Below are 20,623 nucleotides of genomic sequence, written 5' to 3' on the forward strand. Positions count from 1 at the left end.
GTATTTTTATCTCACGTGTGAATTCAATCTCGACTTCAATTTGACAGATAAACACATTTGCTGGATTTCCAGCAATAATATGACTTTTGATGATTTTCAGTAAATCATTTAAGCGATTACTGGATTTCAGCAAACAAGTTCTTTGCTGGTTTACAACCAGCAAATTGTTTTGCTGGAACGAGAAATGAAATTTTGGTGTGTTTGGTGTGTACTAATTATCATAAATTTTTTCGCTACCACCAATTCCGTCCTTATGAAAGAGGCTCAAAGATACAACTTTTTACTCACCTCATTGAGTCAAACTATTTAGTAATCCTTGATTGATGACTTGTGAGGGAAGTCAGATTTTTTCTTTTTTTGGAAAAGATGTTTAATTTTGATACACATAGTTAAGTTTGCCATCTTAGGGTGTTTTTAAGAGATATTGCGAAAAAAGATTCGGCTGCCGGTGGGACTTGAACCCACACTATTCCATTTAGCACACGGACGTATTACCAATTATACAACAGCTGCCCTTGCGAGAAGTTGTTCCATAACCAGCTAATAACGATGGGATATCAGTCAATTCCCCGTATCTATCGAATCTGCTTTGGCAACATTTCACACCCTGTTCTCTCTACCCAACTATGTGTATCAGAATTGAACAACAGTCGGTTGCGTTTGAATCACAAACATGTGCTTCTATTTGTCGTATTGAGACGGGTTTGCTTCTGCAACGACAATAGAGGCTCGCTTGCCACCGAGCGTCCGACCAGCAGCGGTGTGTGATACTGCAGGGTATCATCGTTTCTCTTTTTCTTGATTGATGACTTATGAGGGAAGTCAGATAATTTTCTTTTTGGAAAAAGATGTTTAATTTTGATACACATAGTTAAGTTTGCCATCTTAGGGTGTTTTTAAGAGATATTGCGAAAAAAGATTCGGCTGCCGGTGGGACTTGAACCCACACTATTCCATTTAGTACACGGACGTATTACCAATATTGACTGATATCCCATCGTTATTAGCTGGTTATAGAACAACTTCTCGCAAGGGCAGCTGTTGTATAATTGGTAATACGTCCGTGTACTAAATGGAATAGTGTGGGTTCAAGTCCCACCGGCAGCCGAATCTTTTTTCGCAATATCTCTTAAAAACACCCTAAGATGGCAAACTTAACTATGTGTATCAAAATTAAACATCTTTTCCAAAAAAAACTATTTAGTTATCATTGAGAAATGAACATATTTCGGAGCTACCCGAAAAAGAGTGAAACGCATAAGTACAAAAGAGAAGAGCAAAGATTCGTGTGTCGAGAGCAGTGAGCATTTTTTTCCTTCTCCTGGTTCGCTCTGAGGAGCATTCCATCCCTGTCCGCAATGCTCCCGCGCTGCAACAAGTGTGTCGAACAAGACTATGACGGGTCATTACCAAGAGCTGCCCACTTGTCTGCCATCCCGGCAGTGTTGGCTCAGGCTTCAATGTTTCCCTTTCCAATGTATCCAGAAAATGAAATTCTTTTGGAAGAATATGCTTGAATCTTCACGCAGCTCGCCAAAACTAATTTTGACAAAGTCTTCACTCTTGCCATGTTTATAATTGAAAATCAGCTGTTGTCAACCTACTCGCTTAAGAATAAAGCAATCGAGCTAGGGATTTCCTTGAAGAAACGTGGCCTTCATTGCCGAAACTCACCTGAATATTGCGGACCTACGAACCTTAAAACTCGACCGGCCAACTAGAGGAGGGGGTGTATCCGTAGCCTACTGCCGAGTCTTCAATTGAGCACCATCGAACTTATCGGTGCAGAATTCACAACTTCTGTCAACACAATTACTCTCATCACGGCTTACTGCTTAAATCATGCCAAATCCGGAGATGATTCATGTACTGCCCTTTGGAAGGTCTTTTTTAAGAGTACTCGACGGCAGGGTCAGAGCATCATTGCCGGTGACCTGGATGCCAAACATCAGGCCTGGAACAACAGTTGCGGCAATCGAAACGGCAGCTTTTGAAGCCACGGCATCAAGGAAGGCCATTACACTATCCTGATCCCTGATTCGCCCCTTTGGTAAAATTGGTCCAGAGTTAATGCAACTGGTCGTCTACCTGGAGCCTCGGCTCGGATCACTATCTGGTGGTGGCGAAAGTGGGCACCTGGGTCACCCGGTATCAGCAGTTTCGTAGAAACTACCATCAAGTGGATTGGCAGTGTGTTGACTCCAACGTCAACCAAGGTGCAGCTGAGTTCCATCGAAGAGACAATCTTACAACAATCTTAAATCTTACATTTTTTGCATTAAACCTTGGCATATCAAATTCTGCTTAGTGCTAATACAATACATGTAAGCTTTTAATACAGATACTGTATAAAAAAAATCAATTTTGTTAGATTTCAATACAATGCAATGGTTGTATTGAAATCTTCCGAAAATACGCCTAAATTTCATACAGTTTCTATAAGGTTTTTATCCAGATCAGTAATAATATCTGCCATCCGTTGGCTGTGTGTAGGTGGCAAAAAAACGGAATTAAGCAAGTCATTCCCACCCGGAAGCTGAAGAAGGATCATTCCGATCATGAAATTTAAAGTCCCATCGGCCTTTTCTCGGGGTTATCCAAGCTGTACGAAAATTCGATTCATCGCCGGTTATTTGAGGATATCGAATACAACAACACCTTGCTCGAGGCATAGTTTGGTTTCTGATGTGGTCAATCTCCAAGTCCAACTACTCGAGTAACCAATGCCCTCAGACGGAACAAGTTTGTCTCCAAAATGCCGTTTTCGAAAAGGCAATCCGCAATGTTTGGTATAAAGGCCTGGTGTAAATGGATTTTGGCTTGTTTTTCAACTTAGTATTCTATTAGCATTCCCTCAGTTATTAATGGAAAGCTTTTCTATGCCCGCCATTGCATGAGAATGTATCTTGTATGGCGAGTACAATGGATACACTTTTATTTGTTTTCGAAACTGTGATGAAAAGACGAAAATGCTTGTCTTAAGGTGAAGGTGGTTTAAGTTCCAAAACAAAGGTTTGAAAGTATTGGTACAATAAAAACTGTTATATACTGTAGTAGTATTGGTGTCGTATTTATAAAAAAAAACAAAGAATATTAGTAGGGTGGTGCAAAAAACGCTCACGCGATTCCGTCCCATGCTCCGAGTGTCCTCCAAAAATCGATTTGAACAAAAACTGGTTGAGCACAAGCCGGTTCAAGTTTGTATGAAAACTAGTGTGGAAAACTAAACCTTTCATTACACTGGCTACAGCGCACTATGGTCCAGGATACAGATTTATGCGGAAAGATGCATTTTACGCCAAAACTATAATTTTTAGAAAAAACTGTTGTTCTACAAAATTGTTAGAAATAGTAAGGCCATCATTATGGTGCAACCAAGAAATAGGGTGGTCCACCATATAAAAAAAAATAGATTTTTTTTTTATTTCTCGGAATATTGACATGATAAGTTCTACAAAGTTAAAGCGCAGTTTATTCCAATCAATTTTGCCAAAAAAAACTTTTTCTGTAGCTCTTAAGTTGGCTGATTTAGACATCTACTGAGCGTGATGGAGCAGAATCATTTTTGAACCACCCTAATTATTAGTTTGCTGCTATCGGTCCGGTGTTTACATGCGCTCCGCGATCATTTTTTAATAGTTTTTTTTCGGGCAAAAATAGCAAATTAGTTTTCGCTTCAAACAAGTGACTGATTTCAAAAAATTGTTTCGTCGTGTCGTGTTTCTCCAGTAAGCAGAGCGATCGGCCGGTCACCGAAATTTTGTTCTGCTTTGTGCGGGTAAGTAAGTTAATTAGAAAGTGAAAATTTAGTTCGCATCCGTGTAGTGCGGTTGATAATTCTAGACCAACTTTTGAAAAGGGGCGTAGCAGCCGGGGTTTATTTCTTCTGATTCTTCGTCTACTAATATAGCTATATATGTAGTCAAAGAATCCGTAGGAATAAATTTTGGCTGTTGCGCCCTTTTCGGGTGTTGGTCTAGAATTAAAATAATTAGCGTTCGTTCGATTGTTTTTGTTTTAAATCAAGCTACATGCTATACACGGCAGACGGTTTACCAAAACGAACCCTGACACACTCCCACCCCATATATCCAACATCCCAGTGATTTCTCGTGGAAGAGCAGATGACTCGTCGGCTTCTATCAAAGCGAGTATCACGTCAACAATTTCCTACCTATTCCTCAATTGACCTGCATTCGGACATGGCCGGCGATGGTATTGCTTATTTTTGGGTCACCAGTTCTAACACATTGAAGATGATGTTAGTCCCAAACTTCATCTGTTGGTTCTCTGTGTAATTACAGCTGACCTGGCAATAACGGAGTAGCAACCAATCATGCTCATGCTAAAACAAGTGACTGATTTCAAAAAGTGAAGTTTAATCTGTATTCGATCAACATTTCTTGTCTTGTTTGTCTTGTTGTCTTGTTTTTTCAATGCTTTTTGAGAAGAAGTAAAGTGCAGTGATAAACCCACCTGTTAAATTAGAACGAAACTGACTGGGTTATGCTATATTTCGATCCGAAATACGTAGGTCTCTTTGAAGAAACATGTTCATTATCACGGGAAGTACATAAATATGCTGTGAAGGTTAGTAATTTGAATATTAATCTTTTGTTCGATGCTATTCGATGCATTCAAATGTTGGTGGGAGAGGAGTGCGGGAGGTGTGGGGTTGACCCGTGGAAGGTCCGGTGCCATATTGACTGCCATCGTGGTACTCTTCCAACTATGTTCTTAACGCTATTTATAGGAAAAACTGAAGAATTTCAAAGAAAAATCCAACTTTGATCGCTACTTGTGGAGACGCTTGGTGATTATCTGACTGCACATCTGGCCACAGAGGGCGATAATCATTAATGTTTGCTGAACAGCTTAGATAGCCGTGTAGTGTCGGTAGCCGAGAAATCTGGTTAAGAATAACACTACGGATCACCTGTTTCAGTAGTAGAAGTCCATCACACAGATGACTCCTAATTTCGGTGTTATGCGACTTAAAAGCTAATCATGTTTATGAATGATTAGTTAGGAGGTTCTCAAAAAACCTAACCTTGAAAGGAGCCTGTGAAAATTTAGGGCGCTCTTCACAGTATTCTCTTAGTCTTTTGATGCAGAAAACTTTTTCATTACTGAAAAGTTAAAACAAATCCATAAATGAAAATATATGTGGGTTCGGCATGATATAGTGCTAACAATTTTCCCAGAATCTTTTGAACTCTCATGCTTTCATACTAACTACGTCATTGTTGGTATGGGTACACGAGGGCTCAAGAAGAAGTTCATACAGATTGAATGTGTGAGAATGAGTTGAAGGCCCTTGCCATCGGACAAAAAACAATACGTCATAGAGTGCTATCCGTATCCGCAACTATATGGTTGTTTTGTAGATCTTAATGGACTATGTACTTGATAAAAGGGGGGCAATTTCCTCGAGTTGGATGGATAATAAAGCCAAATTGGCTCATTAACAATTGTATCATATTGAACGATTCATGGATGTGTGAAAACTACATATCTTGTTTTCGGAGACCTCACACGTTGGCTATAGAAATAGATATACTAATACGGTGGATATAGAACTGGATAAGGGGTACGAAAACAAATCGGGTCTACATATATGTTTTCCACCACTCTTTACTAATTAATATTGCTTCCTCCCCACGAAGTGGTCGTTGATGCCGTCTTTGTTTCTCGTCTCGCAGTGGACTACTTTCGACTTCTGCGGAACTATGCTCGGTCGCGTCTTTGCGAGGACCGAAATCGAAAACGATGCAACCAATTATTTTACTTTCTAAGTTGGCGAAAAAAAAACAACACAACACAAATACAGGAAACAACGAAACAAGAAATAAGCAATGCAAAAGAACTTGTTCTCGGGCGCAAAGGGAAAAAAGAAAGTCTATCGCGGATTGCTCGCCGTTTTCTTCGATCCGTTTGTTTTCTTCGCTTCTTCGGTGCGGACCAGCAGCAGCAGCAGAAGCACCTCGCTTGCACAAAATCGAACGCACGGGGTGAACGATATCAGTTGATGTTAATTTGCACATAAATCAACTTGGTCACCTTAGGACCGCGATCAATTTAATCACTTTTTCTTATTATTGAATTACTAATTTCGAGAGCCACCGACTAGTGCCCCTGTCTCACGGTGTGCAGAAAGACCATCCAAGACACAAACAAAAAAAAACTAAAACCGTCTGCACAAAAACACGAAATGGCCTTACACGTCAATACCGCAGCGATACATTTAAAAGACTAAAGAACCCAACGGGAGAGGCTAAAACAACATGTTCCCTAGGAGTGCGCGCGCACACACAGCCATCCGGGCCCAGTCAGTCCAGAGGTGCCCAGAGAGCGCCGCAGTTCGCGGTTGGATGAACGGCAACCGCGACGACGGAGACCACAGCCAGCCAGGTTAGGATTCTGCGCCTTCGACGTTGTTTTAGTAGATCACTCATTCGCGCTCTCCGAACGAGGCACACCACATGCAGAGACGGGGGTCTCTCACCTGGGGTACCTCAGCCCAACGATTACATACATGTACTATGAGGAGGGTCCGATCGCGATAGTTTATGCTCCGGATGGACGCGAGGTAAACTGCTTGCTGTGTGTTTGTGTCTAAATTGTAGAGTAGATGCCTTATAGTGCTAGGTGAATGGGAGTATCTTGCATGAAAGTCGGCGATGTTTTGTTTTGCATTGAACTTTGGCCATTAAGGTCTGGACTTATTATAAAAGGGTAGTATTGAGATCCTTCAGATGGTCGTTTTTAGGAATAGTTGCACTTATCTGGTGCGTATTTCGAGGTCAATAAGTAAGGCCGTCTTCAGCTCGGCTTGACTCGAAATAATCGATTTTATTCGTTAGGAAGTTAATAACGAAAGTACTTGGTGTATTGCGTTAAAATCCTATTTCTTAATTACGACCAGCTTTCAGGGCCCAAATGTCCAAAATCAGGCGATAGACAAAAACAGAATACACCAGAAATGGTTCTCAGATGTGCTTATCACCTATTATCCGACATTTGTTCCGTCAAACACGACATTTTTGGACTGTGTTATAAATGTATCTAACGAAGACCAGAAGACTGACACTGCTAAATGATTTCCAACTAAATAATTAAATCCAGTTGTTCATTAAAAAGTATAGCAGTTAGGATACATATTAAAACACATACACTTTGCATTGGCTTGCACTTCTAGCTCAACGTTGCTCAGATATCACGTGCTGATATTCAGAGTGAGCTCACCGACACTCCTCATCGACAGCTGTAGTCATCAACGTCAACAACACCAAATCATTGGCCATCAAAACGTAAATTTTCACCTTATTTATGCGATTTTTTTAATTTTGCCCCTTGAAAACAAAACCAAGATAAAAGAGCACGAATTATTTGAAATATGTAGTACAAAAAGAATTAGATCAGACTATTACCAGTTTTGTAAAAATATATTCAAAAATGGGGTTAAAATTGATCATTGACTTGTTCTACACCGTGATCATTAGGTTAAAATACGTTTTTATAATGTATTAAGAAGGTTTATATTGAAATTCTAAGCATATTAAAAAACAATACTCGTTATGTAGATTAACTACCGATAATTATCATTATTGTTGTTTTTATCAACGATAAAAAGAATAATTGACATTTTTATCACATAGAATTTAAAATCAAGATATACTTTAGTTGGCTTTGGGACAGAAGGTCGAAAGACAAAAGGTCGACGGACAAAAGGTCGAAGGGACAAAAGGTCGAAGGGACAAAAGGTCGAAAGGACAAAAGGTCGACGGGACAAAAAGTCGACGGGACAAAAGGTCGAAGGGACAAAAGGTCGAATGGACAAAAGGTTAGAAGCCCAAAATAAAAAAAAAACTATAATTCTGTACACACGAAAAAGATAAAATATACGCAACAAGTTTGAAAACATGTTTCTGAAGAAAAATCAAGCCTATTTCATTTCCTAGAGATTTCTCCTTCTCTATTTCATGGGTAGTTCTTTAACCAATTCACAGTGAATATGCAGCAGCCAGGGCGAGCATTGTATGATTTTTATTAATTCTCGAGACGATGAAATTGAATAATTAGTATTCAATAATATAATTATAAATCGTGCTCTTGTAACACGTGTCGCTTCGAGTGCATGTTTGAGTGAAACACGTTAGGTATGGTATCTTTGAATCAGTATCGTATAATGAATTATTTCGCAGCTAACCAACGCGACTTCCTATACATTCCTATACATTACAATCCGATGTCGAGCATGGTCAGTATCTTGTAGCAATGTGTGTCAAATTCATTTTCCACTCCTTACCATGTGTTAGATGGGTTGTTATTAGTTTTAATTCAACGTGACGTCATTATTGGTTTCAAATAAGAAATAAACATTGAAGCATGTACACTAAGACTGGAATAAAGCTATACATAACAGCTTAAATTGCATATTATTCGGTGATTCAACCGTACGAATCATTTTAATTAACACTCAAACACGCGTGATGTTGTATTTTGTACAACATTAACGAAAAAACATTTCTCATGGTACACAGCATGAACTGCATGAGTGTTCCAGGACCGCGCGCTTCCCGAATGGTTTATAATTATTGATTGTGCATATGTATATTGCATATTATTGGTAGAATTTTATATAGAAATAAGAGGTGTGGGTTCAAGTCAAGATTGAGCCATCGTTTTCACGAACAGTCGGCTATCTGAATCGCTCAAAAAGGTATCTTATATTACAATTTCCTTGCGCCCAGAAACTTAAATTCCATTATAAAGACCTCTGACCCCTATTTGACCAATTGTTACCCCAGATGACGGCACCTAAATCATCAGTTTTGCATTGTATTGTTTTCAATATTATGGCTTTTCAATTTTAATCATTTTTGAATTTCGACCTTTTGTCCTTCCGATATTTTGTCCATTCGACCTTTTGTCTCGTCGACCTTTTGTCCCTTCGACCTTTTGTCCATTCGACCTTTTGTTCTTCGACCTTTTGTCCTTCGACCTTTTGTCATAGATTCGGCTTGGTGGTTTAAACTATGAGCCTCGGTATTGTCCTTACCCTAAGTTAACTATTTGTTTTTTTTTCATGTTAGTGTGATTTGGACCATTCAAAAATGCTGAAAGTGGACGCGTGGTACGTTGTCCCCTAAGAAGTTCAAGTTAACATCATCACTAAAAAAAATCGAATCTTGCGCGATCGTTCTGCGTGCTAATTAAAAACACTATTAAACGGCACTTTCAACAAAGTGATGATGTAAATTTGCACTTCTTAGGAGACAACGTACCACGCGTTCGCTTTCAGCATTTTTGAATGGTCTCAAATCGTCCTAACTTGAAAAAAATAATAAAAATAATTTTTCGGTAGGCAGTATCTACTGCAATCAAAAAAATGGACAAAATGTTTGAGAAATTGTTTCCTTTTCCTTTTGTTTTACATCTTGGTGACGTTGTAGTTATTGGCGTTTACAATCTTTTCATTAAAATGAAAAAATCTGAAGGGTTATGTACAAGACACGACCGCACAACGTAAACTACGTAGAACAGTTTGGTGCATTGAGGAATGTAGTCATATTTTAAGATAATTCATTCGATTACTTATGTCACTGGTTTAGAACAAAATTACCATAACTTAAAATATAAAAAAAAATGTTGGATACCGTAGTCAGGGGTCCGAGCCCTCACCGACAGTCTGGAGGTCGGATAACAAAATCGTTCAAAAAGGTTACTTATAATTCAGTTTTATTGTTCTCAGATACATTAAATCTATTCTACAAGCATTCTATGTAGTTGAAACAGTGACCCATTCTCACCCCCATTTGACCCGTTGTCTCCCCGACGACGGTACGATAACTTTAAATTTTAACTTTAAAATCCCAAGTGGTAATAATGCTTTTCGCAATTCCAACTGTTGCATTCGACTTAGAGTAAAATTAGTAGGGATTCAGTTTCATTCCAAATTTTCGACCACTATTCTAGTTTATTTGTATTATATATAGGTAGAAATAGTGGAGTATGATTATTAAATAATACTATTCTGAAACAAAAATAACTCACTAGCGTTACATGGTTATGATATCCCAAGCAGCACACGTTGGGCCAATCTTGTTGCAGTAACCCTATTGTGAGAGAATTCGGGCATATATAAGTTACTGTGATCGATGTGCAATATGTTTGTTGCTGGGGGTGTATACTGGTGAGTGCGTGTACCACGATGAAGCGATTTTACGACAGACGCGAGACGATACGCATCGGCCCTGGACCTTGCAAAGAATCTCTGCTCTGGCTACGGACAAACAGGTGCCTCTGTTCAATGGTAGTCAGAGTATCGAGTCATCACTGGTAGAAGAATACGAGCCTTGGACCTTTGGCAGAATTTCCGCCTTCTGTTATTTGGAGTGACGAGGAATAGTTGACAGAGAAGAGATAGTCGTATTGTTGAGTCCGACAAAGAAGCGCGAGTCGATAAAACCCGGTTGCGCCAACTAGAAATCAACAAATACTAGCCATGTACTGTTTTGACTCAAAATCCGAACATGACTCATATTCATTAGCTTTTAAATGCCCATTTTAACTTTATTCGTGTAATTTTCTCCACAGGAGTTTGAATTCGTTTGTTATCTTGATCCTCAGTGCGGAAAATCAATGACAGTTTTAGATTTAGGGCGCTAAAACGTCAGTGTTCGGAATATGAGCCATGTTCGGGATTTGAGTCAGAACGGTACCAAAAACCAAGCCATTCGGTTGAGATGCGCCAGAGTAGTAAACCCTGCGGACGGGAATAGGGTCATTTATTTCATTTATTTAGTCTACATCTAAACAGATAACACTGAATGAACAATTTGGAACGGGAGTAGGGTGTTTGTGCTATTTTATTACAATCTAACTTCCACTATCTGGCAGTGGCATTATGGATAACATATTCGTGCAACCATATTATTAATATAATTGCAAGAATTTTAGATCCGGGAGCTAAAAAGTAATAGTTCTATTGTAACCTATAGCCCGTTTCAATAAAGTATGCATTCCGAAGCTATAGCCGTATACAATAAGTCCCGCATGATTGTACCCACAGAGTATCTGAAGTGCATACAAACTTCCTGAATTAAAATTGAATTCTTTTGATTTTGGCGCATATTTAATGTTAAAAATATAATTAACAATTTTCAGTTTATCATAAAATGGCTTACCATTTTCCTAAGTTATCTTTGAATCGAACATGTTTGTTCATCTGCATTGCGATTATCGCATTATGACATTGCATTGCCGTTGCTAACAATCGATCATCCTATCCTTGCACTAACATGCGGTTGTATGTATATCGCCGACTGCGCTCACTGCTCTGGCCCTACTTATTGTGGCAAACTGGTGCGAAGCACCGCACAAAAAGAAGAGCCCAAAAACCAACTACACTGAACGACGGCCGAATGAGACTCACGTTGCAAACGAGAAAAAGAGGTGCTGCCAAAATGGTCCAATACCCTACTTTAACGTTGATAATCAAATGTTTCAATATAACTGGAAAATTGGTGGAGAGTTTCCGAGTCGATTGATATATAAATCTCAAAAATCCATCGAAAAATGAATGTGCTGTTAACGTTCAAAATCTTACATGATTTCGTGACGGTTTCGGATTTGGAAATTTTCATTTGTCACCCTGTATCCGAGTCTTCCCCTTAGACGTAGTTTACGTCAAAAATCCCGGAAACTGCTACTACCACTAGTATCAACATTTTTTGCAGTATCAGCCAGAGATCAGAAAACTGTAACGCAATGACAGTCTCCTCCGCATCGCTTTAGATATTACTATTTTTGGTACCGAATTTCTGAGGGTGGTATACAGGGTGTCTGCAAACTATTCGCAGTCTTGCTTTCTTGATCCGTGCGCCTATGACGATCTTGGTATGTACCACCGTCTGACACCATTTGGCTACCAAGATATTGGAAACTTTCAATATTCTCTACTGATTGCCAGGCTACTGTGAAACTGAAAGGGGTCACCGTGTTTACATCCAACGATTTGATTTTGTTGACGTTGATGACTAAACCTGCCGAAGTCCCGTAACACGGTAGATCACTTTGACGTAGTGTGTTGCGGTGTAAGATCTACCAAACAAAGCCCTAGCCTAATCCATTTTTCTAGCTAGGGCAATAAGTTGTGGTAATTAAGGATTCATCGTATTTAGTCCTCGCTACCAACAGCAGTCTCAGAAATAAAACATAATTAATGTTACCTTGCAGACAGTTGAAAGACTCGAATTCCTCTTGTTTGAGGCTAAACTGTATGCAGCGGAAACAACTTTTCAAGCAATTCGTTAAAAAACCTCGGTACCCGGTCCTAGGCTGAACTGACTGCTGGAAAAATCGAGTTAGGGGTTTAAATACGCACTAACTCTTCATGAACTGGTGAAAAATGGTAGTGAGAGGAACACACGGAAGTTCTTATTACTGAACAAATTCTCTTGCTTGAAATGGTCTTGTAGACAGAGCTAAATCCCGGGTTTTAAGAGTTTTACTGGTGATATTCTAGAAGCAAGACAAGGATGCGGCTAGGGCTTCGATGCATGGCCAAAAACAGTATTACTGTTCTGTTTTCTCAAGAAAGGATTGATTTCCTATTGATAAGGGGCGCGCCTTCAATGGGATTGCTCTCTATGAAGGGTCTAAATAGCGGGACCTTGTCATGGTGGTCTTGAGAAAACAAAACAACAACTGTATCGAAACCGATACTGCATTGCTTCTCAATAGCACTGGAGTAATTCGACATGCACTTAAACACTAAGGATACGGGTAACGCTACAATAGATCTAATAATTGGTCACAGTGGCACACCCGAACAGGAAAAAAAAAAAACCTGCCGAAGAGGAGCGCTCGGCAAGGTCGTTGAGCTTACTATGCATATCAGAGCTCCGTTGAGCGAGGAGTTCAACAGGGCCGGATTTAGCCGGAAGGGGTCCCGGGGCCGACAGCTTGTGGGGGCCCCAAAATGTACAAAAAAAGGTTGGTTTTGGTACATAAGATTTGTGGGGGCCCGGGGCCACGGAGCACCACACTTCGCACCCCCCTCAATGCGGATGTCAACAGTCAATTCGAAGTCGTTTAGGTGCTCCATGGTTATAGGCTGCCATAGCAGCTCGCGGTTTGGTTCACGTTCAATACCACCTATCAGAATTTAATCGATTACGATGAGGAACAGTAACGGTGATAGAATACATCCTTGCATGACATCAGCAACGACCCGGATAGGGTTGGGCAAGACCTCATTGTGCAGCACTCTACACGAGAAGGCCGCGTGTTGTGCCTCGATGAGGCCGATGATTTTCTCAGGAACCCCCTGGCGTATCAGGGCGCCCTACATATTCTCGTGATTGAGACGGTCGAAAGCTTTTTCGTAGTCAATGAATGCCAAGAAAAGGGACTTTTGGAATTCGTTGACCTGCTTAAGAATAATACTTAGCGTGACAATATGGTCTACACAGGATCATCCGGCACGGAATCCGGCCTGCTGCCACCGGAGAGTCGCATCGATCTTCTTCTGAATCCGGACTAGGATAACTTTGCACAGAACTTTGAGAACGGTACACAACAATATTATGCCTCGCCAGTTATCGCATACAGTCAGGTCACGCTTTTTGGGCACCTTCACTAAGATACCTTGCATCCAGTCGTCCGGGAAAGTTTCGGTGTCCCAGATACTACGAAATAAACGATGCAGTAGTTGAGCGGATGTCATGGGGTCAGCTTTGAGCATCTTGGCTGATATGCGAGCGTTTTGCGGGGTCTTCGAATTTCTCTGCTGGTATCGTTATCGGAGGTCACCAGTGTTCACAAGTGCACGATTTTTTCAACCACCTTGATTTCGTTACAACCGATACAAACTTGTGGGATGGCTAATATTGTTCACTCTTGATCCTCTTCCTATCATGTATTTGTCTTCAACGTAGTAATGACTAGTCTGATCCGCTTTGCTCCTATCTCCAGCCTGATGTAGGTTTCTTCCATCTTCTGAAAGTTTCGTGCAGTAATAATAGTAATATCGTCGGCGAAACCAAATATCTGAACGGGCTTCGTGAATACCGTACCACTCGTGTCAATCCCTGCTTTTTGTATTACTTCCCCCAATGCGATGTTGAATAGCAGGCACGAAAGACGATCACCTTGCCATAACCCTCTGGTCGTTTCGAAGGAACTCGGGAATGACCGATCCATCCGATCCATCATCGTCTTGACCAACCGTATCAGTTTATCAGGAAATTCGTGTTCGTGCATCAGCGGCCATAGCTGGTCCCTATCGATTGTATCAAATGCGGCTATGAAGTCGATGAATAGATGATGTGTGGGCACATTGTATTCGCGGCATTTCTGCATTACCTGACGTACGGCAAACACCTGATCCGTGGTTGAGCGTTCGTCCATGAATTCCGCCTGGTACCGCCCCATGAACACTCTTGTAATTGGTGTGATTCGGCGGCATAAAATTTGGGAGAGTACTTTGTAGGCGGCGTTCAGCAATGTGATTGCGAGGTAGTTGCTACTATCCAGCTTATCGTTCTTTTTGTTGATGGGACACACGACACCTTCCATCCTATCTTGGGGCAGAACCTCATCCTCCCAAACCGTGGTAAGTACCCAGTGCAGTGCTCTAGTCAGTGCCTCACCACCATGTTTATATAGCTCTCCTGATAGATGGTCAACCCTAGGAGCTTTGTTTGTTTTCAGCCGGCTGATCTCCTCCTAAATTTCCTGGAGATCCGGAACTGGAAGTCGTGTGTCCTGCGCGTGTGCTCCCAGGATCTTAACCATATCGCCACCGTTGTCTGCCATATCGTTATTCAGGTGCTCTTCGTAGTGCTGCCGCCACCTTTAGATCATCTCACGTTCGTTCATAAGAAGGTTCCCGTTTATGTCCTTACACATATCAGGCTTATCACGTGGCCCTTGCATGAACGGTTCTCATAGAACTTTTGTGCGCTAGTAGTACAGTTCTGCTGGCGCTTTTTCCTTCACAAATCGAGTTTTGTCTGTTCCGCGCCCGTTTGTATCGTGCCTCGTTCGCCATCGTGCGGTGTTGCAGCAATCTGGCCCATGCTGCTTTCTTCTCTTCCACTAACTGCTTACATTCGCCGTCATACCAGTCGTTTCTTCGATCCGGGGCACCGTGTCTAGTACAGCAGATGCAATATTTCCTAATGGTGGATCAAATATCTCTCCAGCCATCTTCAAGAGAAGGTTCGTCTAGCTGCTCTTTCGTTGGGAGTGCCATTTCCACCTGTTGCGCGTTGTCTTTGGCTAGTCTACCACCTTCCCTAGTAGCACAATTCCGATCGTTTTTGTTGCAGCAACTCCAATGTGACTGGATTTGGTTGCATATAAGTCACAGTGACTGGTATATGACAAGTGTGCTACTCGGGTTGTAGCCACCCAATGTTTAGCCGCGGCGAACGACTCCGACGCGTGTTGTACGCCGCCGAAAGTTTTGAGCGCAGATATACTGCAACAAGATAGTGGTCGGATTGAATATTCGCACTTCGATAAGTGCGGACGTTCGAGATGTCGGAGAAGAATTTACCGTCGATGTCGAATTGATTTTCCGTTTCTTGATTAGGTGATTTCCGTGTGGCCTTGTGGAAATTCTTGCGAGGGAAGAAAGTGCTTTGAGCTACAATTCCGCGAGAGGCTGCAAAGTTTATGCATCGTTGGCCGTTGTCGTTCGATACAGTATGCTGCAGACTATCCGGTTCGATGACCGGTCTATACATTTCTTCCCTGCCTATCTAAGCGTTCATGAAGCCGATGACGATTTGGAGTCCCGCAGTGGACATCCATCACATGTCTGCTCCAGCTGTGCATAGAACGCTTCTTTTTCGTCGGTCTCACTTCGTGTGGGCAGTGCACGTTGATGATGCTATAGTTGAAGAAACGGCCTTTTATCTTCTGCTTGCACATCCTTGTGTTCATTGTGTGCCATCTGATCACGCGTTGGCGCATCTTGCCCAGCACTATGAAGCCGGTTCCCAACTCGTTTATGGTGCCACAGCTTTGGTAGAAGCAAGCCGCTCGATGCCCGCTTTTGCACACTTTCTGTCCGCTCCAGCAAATTTTCTGCAGCGCGGAGAGTCGTAGTGTGCCATGCTACAGTGAGGAAGTGCTTTTTTCTCGTGTCACTTTTTTATCGCTGTTAACCATCAGCCAAAATTGGATTCCACCAGCCAAATTCGGGAATTTCATATTTTTTTTATTGAATGAATATGCAATATAGTAAATGTGACAGTAATTTGTACTAATTGGTAGTTAAAATCCGCGTCAGTTTGATTAGTTGATTTTATTGTCATTCGAAGTTTAAAGAAGTTAATGCGAAAAACGGGGGTTAAATCGATGTTTATTCGTTATTTTTTATGTAAAATTTACAAAGTTAGGAGTGCGCGGTTCTGAGTGAAGAGTGTTCTGGATACTAAAACTCAAATTGCGGATGAGTGATGCAGGCCCGCGCAGTGCAAGTTTGCTGCGTTTCAAACAGAACCGGACCAGTTTGCAGCAGTTGGAATCATGATCAACTGGCGCAGCCAAAGCAGGACACAGTTGTATATTCCGGATGATACATTACTTTGAAGGATATTTGGTGAGGACGTTCCTTTTGCAGTGTTGAGTTATATTTCAATTCCAAATTATGGACGAATAAAGCTTTTTAATGAATCCGATTCGTTCCAAGTTAGATCATTGCCAAATTTGATATGATATCGTTATCCTCAAGTTATATAATGCATTAATGATAAGTCATGGGATTGTGTGAATAGCTCGTAGTCTGAATAGGCTATAACACTAAGAAGTAGTCTTTTTATTGTACAACGTTCACTTTTGTAAGCGTCCTTTCGTAGTCATAGTCGGTTTTTCGAGTATTTTCATTTTTGCATATATTAACAAATGATTCATTGGAGCTTGTTTGGTGGTATGCCTTTGCAGTTAAAGAGTTGATAGGGATTTGTTAATTGTTGGTCCAGCTCTATTTTTGCTTGAATCTCCAGAGTCGGCGGAGGTATTTTCGTCAATCAGTTGCAGACGTACAAATACACTGAAATTGTCACTTATATTCACAAATTGCCTATTAAGATTAACATATTTATAATTTTGCAAATACACAAAGTTTTACACATGTTTGATTCAATCATTTCACACAATTTGTATGTTTGCGACCTCTGACCTGTAGTATTTACGATTGCAATTATTTACGTAGTTGTCTAGTGTTTTTTACAACTTCAATTTTGTCCGAAGTAACGCTGAAACAATGCGTGCAATAACATAATTTAAAACTTCTGGATGTCGATTAACATATATCTACATCGCAATTCATATAAGAGCAGAAATTCTTTGCAGCCTGATTTCCTGAGAATTGTTTCGATCCGATCTCCATGCTTTTTGAAGTAAGTGACCAAAAAATTCTACAATTCCAAATCGTTTATGATTCACTCAATCGGAAGGGATTCACCGAGTAGAAGATCGCCCGCAGCATCCAACTTCAAGACGGTAGTGGCAGGCGACTACAACGGCGGCAACGATCTCGTCCGAAGATCACTGTGCTATGGTCGCCATTCCTTCCTGTATTGGTGGTACCATGAGTGCTTGTTTCTGCGGACCATCGAACCAGTAAAATACAGTCACCGTGCAATCGAGGTCCATCAGTTGAGTTATCAGAGACCCACACATGAGGAAGAGATCTTCCACTCTTTCTCTTGAGGAAGCTGAGTTTCTTTTTGTTCCATACAGGCGGCTGTCTCTCGTTGTTTTCGTTCGCTTTTACCTGAAACCTTTGTGTGGCTCGCTTGGCGGGGGCCTGTCTTGACCAATTCGTAGATCACCACCACTGGCCAACTGGTTTTTTTGCACTCTAGCGGTGCTTGGTGCTTATTTCATATTCGCGAATTATTTGATTTTATTGGTACACCATAAATGCACAAGTTAAGTCATTTAAAGATAACTCAAAGTCGTTGATACGGGAATACAATCCGAACACATACATTCGACATGGGAGGCCTTCTATCGCGGCCAATACGGGATTGTGAAAATATGCTCCAAATTAGTAGAATAAAGCACGTTTGCATAGGTCAATGGTCTCTCCTTTGGCGGTGTGGAGCTTGTCGCCTGTTTTCTTTTTAACGACAAGGCAACGATGGAGGAATAATCTGTTTGGCAAAGGGGTGGAATTATGGCCCGGTGGTCATATTCGATTACAAATTTCGTATCGAAGCGTACCAGCACGGGAGGGACTCTGGTGAGCGGTCGATATGCGAGAGCAACACTAGAAGTACCGGTTGTATAAATTTTTTCACCTGATAATGCTGGCGGTGCATGCATAAATTTTATCGTCGAATCGAACTGAGCTGAGCGTTGCGATGAAATGTGAATTAATTTGGGAAATTGTTTTGGATATGATCCGGTAGAGAAATATAGAAATTAAATAAGGCATTTATGAATAACCCAAGGAATAACCAGTGCTAATCAAATTCAATGGCAAACAAATAGTATTTGCTTTGATTCAATCCTAAATCTCTGGAGGGAATATTTACAGAAACCCTTGCAGAAACTTCTAAAATACCCCAGTCCAAATCGTTGACATAATTTCAATAAGTCAGTGGTCACACCTTTATTGAATATGAAGTTTCCATAGTTATTATCAGTAAAGGCGATTGATTCCATAATCAAAAATAAATAAAAATAAAAATAAGATACTAGTAAATATTCGTTGTACGAGAAAGGCAAAAATGTAGCATATGATGTGCGGATGGCAGATTTTCATACAGTTCTGCATAAGAACCTTACAGAAACTGTATAAAATGTTAGTATATAAACAATATCAGAAGATTTTAATACATATACATTTAAATCTAACAATTTTGTATTATTTTATTACAGTATCTGTATAAAAAGCCAATATTTCTTGTATTTAAACCTTTCTGAATTGGTTAAGTCAATATTTCATACAATATTCGTAACATTTGTATTAAGGTATATAATTTAGTACAAAAAAAGGTGAAATCAATAGAAATAATGTGATCTATCTCACTATTGTGTTATTTCGATCCGATTTCGATTTTATTACATTTTGTGCAATAAATGCTCAAAAAACATTTTGACTATCGTTTCCTTAACTTCATATGTAGAATAAAATTTTATTCATTTAATTCGGTCTCAAAAATTTATTGTCGTTAGTTTCTTTCTTTTTGTTATTAGATTGAGTACAGTCAGAATCTATGGTCTTACACAAATCCGATTCACCGTATATTATCTGAATTCGATCTCAACATGCCACACCGAATATCACTCACGTAGCAGTTCACAAGTATTCCGTCGTACATGAATCGGTACCGCAGCACAACATGTTTAGTAAAGACAGTAAGCACATGATTGCTCAACCTAGTGTGTTTGGAGACAAGGTGCACACGGCACAGGAAATCCGCACAGCAAAATTTTCAACAGCAGCCGGAACACTTTGGACCTTCGTAGTGCCTTCTGGCTTTTTTGTTTGCTGCGCATGGTCTGACAGTCGTGGTTGTTGTTCGATTCCCGGCTCCGTTATGTTACAATTTTGGAACCGCTGGTCTCCATGACCCTACGCCCCGTCATTATTATGGATCAGATATTTACACCCATATCCATCCATCGTAGGTCCATTGTCGATCGTTCGTGAAAATTACCAAAAATGAAAAGCAGACAGCAGCGCAATTATTATGATCATTTCAGGTTATATTTTTCCTCCCCAATCACCCCAGCAACGGTTTTTCTTGCTCGTTGCACTATGAGACGCGTTAATCAATCAAGTGGCTAAAAGTTGTTCCAATTGGAAAAAAATATCCTACGGATAAATATTCATTCTATTCCAGAACATAACAAAAATTGTTTTAATGATTTTTTAAGCGAAGCATCCAGACGATGAAGCAAATACGACCTACACACCTTATCGTATGATCGGCACTTTTGTAAGCTGGTTGTGTTCATTTTTCCGCTGCTGTCGGTTTATTCGCTATTGCCGAAAGTTCTTCTACTATGCTTAAAGCGTTAAATCTCGGACATCCATCTTCCAACGCGAGTTTCGAAAATTTTTACCAATAGCTGAGACGAACTATTTAAGTATATGACAGCTCAATCCTTTTTTACTGCTGCTTTCAACATGTCTTAGCTCTTATCCAAATTGATGAAATGGCGACAAATCAGATGAACATTATCTAATTGTCCGAAATTTAACGTGGACAGGTTTTAATTTACTTTAAACATACTAAGATTTTTTACGTCGTTCTATGTACCGCGTATAAAAAACTTGAGTGTATTAAGTTTTAATTAACCGAAAAGACGGTTCTGTCAAACTTCTCAACTCTCCCAATTTGATGACACTATTATGTAAACGCAAGGCAACCAACTCTAAACTTTGCGAAAATATTACTCTTTGTCCAACAATAGTATTTGTGGTATTTCTAGTATCCATGATTTTCGTCAAACAACGATACGGTTGCTAGGTAGTTCGATTGTTATGGCGTTTGTTGGTTAGGTAATGAAACACAGTGTTCCCCTGTTTTGAAAACATCTGTTTTCTACCTCCTACAGATTCTAGAAAACATTCAAAGCGTTATTTTAT

At 40.4% G+C, this 20,623-nt stretch overlaps 1 protein-coding gene across 7 annotated transcripts in view; it reads right to left on the minus strand.

Annotated features, from left to right (window-relative positions):
• The window catches only part of LOC134212923 (protein limb expression 1 homolog), a 252,503-nt gene that overhangs the window by 43,803 nt on the left and 188,077 nt on the right, over positions 1 to 20,623 (minus strand). For 2 of the 7 annotated variants that reach the window (XM_062691267.1, XM_062691263.1), the window contains exon 1: positions 6,061 to 6,202. The exons of 1 other annotated variant lie outside the window; for it this stretch is intronic. The gene's annotated coding sequence lies outside the window, so the exon portion shown is untranslated. 4 more of the 7 variants (XM_062691266.1, XM_062691264.1, XM_062691268.1 and 1 more) reach the window with 4 other exon arrangements.

The sequence above is a fragment of the Armigeres subalbatus genome, chromosome 2, assembly GCF_024139115.2.
Source record: "Armigeres subalbatus isolate Guangzhou_Male chromosome 2, GZ_Asu_2, whole genome shotgun sequence".
Taxonomy (NCBI): Eukaryota; Metazoa; Arthropoda; class Insecta; order Diptera; family Culicidae; genus Armigeres; species Armigeres subalbatus.